Here is a 5,185-nt window from a genome sequence, read left to right as displayed (position 1 = left end):
TACTTTTTTCTTTTCTGTCTCATGTACCGGTTCAGATTGATTTATGGATCGCGGGTTAAATATCCAAAATCATAGGGGCTGTTTCGTAAAAAGGCATGATGGACGACCAGAAGCAATGCATGGTTTATTATTTTATATATATATATATATATTATATATATATATATATATATATATATATATATATATATATATATATATATATTGTGGAGAAAAACCCCAACGTGACCCAACCTATACGTAAGAGAACTCAGAGATACCCTCCTAAACAAACCATGTTATTACAAAGTCCATATTGTTATGGATTTCACAAAAAATGTCCATGTTCCCGTGGTGTTACTCTATCCCACGTCAACATCTCCCGGTGGTGTTACTCCATCCCACGTCAATTTTTGACAAAACAAAAGATTCTGGCCCTCTCCTCTCTCAAGTTAAGATCAATCTAGTGTGTTCCTTTCATGCTAGACATGCCCACCCCTTCCCTGCCTGTAGATCTCAAGGAAATTTCCTTCCTCCAGAATCATGGCCGCTGCTTAACCCTATCTTCTCTCCCTGCAACCAACGTTTTTGTTTTCTTACCATTGCCACACCTCCTCCACCATCTTTCTTCTTCCACGTAGATGCTACAGAATTGCCATGATGAGCCGAGCGAGCTGCATGACCATGGCGTTCAATCTCATGGCCACGCATGGGATATATTCCCTCGGACAGTGGACATAAGTCTAAATACAAAATCAAACAAACGCCATAGATGGGAAGGCTTAGCAATCGAAACAAGGCAAACAACTCTACTAGAAAGTCTCCAACGATTGAGAAGTAGTCAAATGAACATAGCTGGTAGTAGATTAGATTGGCAAGCTTGAAAGCAGAAACTTCTTATTCTCTTCGGCCAGCTATAAGTGTATATAGGATGGTACCAAGAATTCTGCAGTTAGATTTATGTTTACTAAATCAGCTACCAAATGGTTGTTTTCTTTGTGACAGACGCATGGTGGTGGAGCGGTGCAGGTCGTGGCGGCGGCGGGCGGCAAGGTGCAGTGGTGCTTGAGGATTGTCATCAACAAGTTTGCGGGCTGCATGGCTGCCACCGCAGACGACGACGCGACCGTGATCCTGTCCTCATGGAGTGTTTCTCCAGAACTTCCACATGATCATGGCGTGTTTTTCCGGAACTTCCGCATGCCTTAGTGCCAAGTAGTTCCAAGATTGATGTTGAGCAAGGATGTTGCACTTCACGAGTGCCCACTACCTTGCCATGCCGCGGTTTTTCTGCAACAGATTTTTCATATCTAGAAGTTCATCGTCAATGGAATTTCATTACGATCAGCATTGAATTTCTAAATCTGGACGTTTATGAGTATCAGGGCACTTCTTTAGGCAGGATGTGGCTTCGATCAAGGAAATACATTAGAATCAAGATGCCTTGGCAGCCTCATCCATGGCGCATGGATTTTGTGGAAAGATATGAGTCGTCGACTGCCCAATGATTAATTTTGTTGAATCGTCTTTCTTATCTAAGGAGTAACCTAAACTATATTTTTTGGGGGTCGCAACTGCTGAGGTAAAGAGCTCATATTGCTCTGCAAGCTGTAATTCATTTTATTTCTGGCGTATATTTGCTTCCAACCAGTTTTTCACATGTAAGTGAGGCGTTGACTTATAAGCTCACTTATGTGTACATTGCTTTATGGTGGCATATTTCATGGCTAATACATTTGATTAAACTTCTATATACAGTGGACTTTCTATATACGTTAGTCTTCTCTCTCATATCAATGGAAATTTACGCACGACAAATGCACTATTATCCTGCCCCTCAAACTATAGTTGCATATTCTCCAATGAATAAGTATGCCATATTATTCAAATTTGATTATCTAATGATTTTTTTATAAAGTGCGGTGATTTATACTCTCAGCGAGCTTGCTTTATAGTTCTTGGGTATGTATATCATTTTTTGTTTACTTTTAATTGGCCTCTGTTCCTACTATATGTTCCATACGCCAAAGTGCAACTCATATTACTGTTGCATGTTTGATCGTCCTATTTTGTCAAATTTTAAAGCGAACAAACATCTTTAAATCATATTCCTACTGATATATATAGTGTCTCCCTAGATATTAGAATTGTTTCTTTCTCTCTTACAAATAACAACATCGAACATAGGTTCAATTTGATGAAATAATTAGACCAATTAATAATTTTTTTGGATAAAATCCAATGTTACTTTTTATTTGAGTCACGACGCAATAGAACTATCGTCCTTTCTTTTGCTTCCATTTTGTTGGTAATAATATGAACTCTAAACTATGTATATATTCTTATGTTGAAAAAAGATAGACTGATCCTATATGTTGACAACATTATTTTCAATGCATGTTCTTTAAGGCCGAGGTATGACTATTTCGAAATTTTATCTACAAACATTACATTATGGCATTTGGAGTTTTCTGGAAAATGATTTCTTTCTTTCCTTCAGAGCCAGAAAACAAAATTTCATTGACAGTTGAGGCATTTGTTCTTTGTGGTTTAAATTCTCAAATGTAGACAGGAATAACAATTATTTAGTGATTGTTTGCAATATGACATAAATTCTTCATTTTTAAGTAAATGAAAAATATGGATTGTAAGATATAAACTCTGCGAAAAAAAGGATCTACAAAATAATGCACATGCTACGTGTAGTTTTATGCCATTTGATTACTTATTTGTTATTTCTTTGAGATAAAATAGTTGGATGGTTGGTGCAAGTTAAGTAACTGATATTAGTTTACATACTACTATATCAGACAGCTAAGCAATTTTTTAGGGTCTATCTACGGCACATGTAGATGCACCTTAATCATTGCATATCTAAGTGACTTCATCATACTAAAATAGAAAAGAAAAAGAAAATATGCACGCGAATCTCCACCAAAAAATTAGTGACATAGGACTTAGGTATGGAATACTTAGGGCATATCTAGATGTGCTTTAGGAAAACCATTTCTAATGTGAACTCATAAATACTTCTTTTAAATGAAGCTGTGTGAAAATATTCGAAAAGTTACAATCCAGTGATATCTGAATTATTTTCTTAAAGTACCTTACCCATTACCAATCTCAGATAAATCATGTATGCAAACAAAGATAAAAATAATAATGCTTTGCAGAATCCGAAAATACTAGCCCGTGCGAATGCATGGGTTGTCGACTAGTTGTTACTAATATAGTTTTAAATATTATAGGATGAACAGAAGTGTTCTTACCTGGAGTGGGTTGATCAAGAGTGGCCATAGTCTTTGAAGATGTGCCTAGCGAAGCTCTGGAGCATGTATGAGAAAGAGAAAAGACGTAGGCTTAGAGAAACTGTTGTCAACGCTGAAGAAAATTTGAAGATGCGGGATAAAAATTTGAAGGTGGAGAATGAGCTCATGTTTTTTAAATCAGACTTTGCTAAGATGGTGTTGGTGAAGGAGGAGGCACTTTCCTAGTTGGCCCGTGCAAAACAGGTTCCTACTGAACTGAAAGCAGAGGTGGATAAGATGAGCCTAGATGATCTTGATTAGGGAAATGAATATATTGTTCTTATGAAGTTGAACTAGCTATATGTTGTACTGTGCTGTTTTCATGTAGCTATCATACGGTGATGTTATAATATATTTATGTGCCTGATATAAAATTGGGAAATGTGAATTTGCGTAACATTGGAATTATTAAATTGTAAACTAATAAACCTGCCAAATGTGTATGGATCTTTGCAAACGGTTCTTGAAGTGAAAGTGCTTGCGATGGATAGCCCAATGCCACACAATTTTCTTCATCAAATCATGTGTGATGTAATTGATAAAGGAAAACAGTTAACCAAGGCAGACCTTTGTGATAGTTACACCTTTCACACATAAGCCTACACATAAAACTGTGTGGGATGTACATATGAACGGAAATGTTTTCCCTGGATTGACTGTGTGGGATGTACATAAGAATGGAAACGCATTCCTTCGATTAACTGTGTGTGATCTACATACCTACGTAAATGTTTTTCTAGAATTCAACGTGTGGGATGTTCATACCTACGAAAATATTTTTCCGGGATTCACCATGTCGGATGTACATACCTACGGAAATGTTTTTCTGGGATTCACCATGTGGGATGTACATACCTACGGAAATGTTTTTCTGGGATTCATCGTGTGGGATATACATACCTACGGAAATGATTGGGTTTTGATGCCTCGCCCGATCACACACAGCCCCAGCCTGTGTCCCAGGAGGGCCTATCCCCGACGATTTCTGGGTCGTGTGGGAAGGACCCCCCTATCGCTCACACTCACTTGGCGACGGTTCCAAATGTCGTCACAGAAAGGGGTTACAAACCATTTGTATAGCACGGACGCGTACCAATGACCATATACCTAAACTGGGGGTATAAAGTGGTGATCAGAGTTTGTTTCCCAAGAAACAAACATCCAAGAAACATATCTGGGTTCGTCGCATTTTTGTTCACTCTAGCCACCTACTCCTATGTGTGGATAGCAAATCTAGTCGTGGCCATACCACTGTGTACAGCGTTTTCCCTATGTTACCATTTTCGACAAAGAGACCAGTTGGATGACCAGTCTGTAGTACTTTCACCTCCTTTCCTTCATGTTTGTACCAAGTCGGATGTACATACTAAATCCCCCCTATTTCTTGTTTGAACCAAGTACAAGATTCGACTTCATGAAGTAGCTTTACCTCTAACAATAGAAAAAATAGGTGACACTGGACCATCCCATCGAGAGGGGCTGAGAGGTAGAAAATGATGCACATGCAGTGACGTAGTGAGCTAGGGAATTAGAGCTAGGCTGGTTTCGAAGGAAGATATACCTAAATATCGCCGGGATGTGGATAGGTGGGCGACGGGAGACCAGATTCGCCCACACTAGGGAAACTACGAAGTGATTGGAGGACCTCCCATGCCAGCGCTCGGCCAGAGATAACGGTGCGGCTGGTAGCGGGTCTCCTCCCTCGCTGTCGACCACGGCCTAAACGCCGTCCCTCCTCCCCTTCACCGGAGGTGGGGGATACGTCCGGATATGTAACCATCAGTGAGGATATAAAGACAGTGTTACCACCGCTATCTTGTTTAGATCGGGAGAGGATGAGTGTGTGTGAATGGAGCAACCCTAGCAAGCAAGCACGGAGGCTCCAACCTATATATATG

This window comes from Triticum aestivum, chromosome 7A (assembly GCF_018294505.1).
Source record: "Triticum aestivum cultivar Chinese Spring chromosome 7A, IWGSC CS RefSeq v2.1, whole genome shotgun sequence".
Lineage (NCBI taxonomy): Eukaryota > Viridiplantae > Streptophyta > Magnoliopsida > Poales > Poaceae > Triticum > Triticum aestivum.
Note: the sequence above shows the minus strand (reverse complement) of the source record.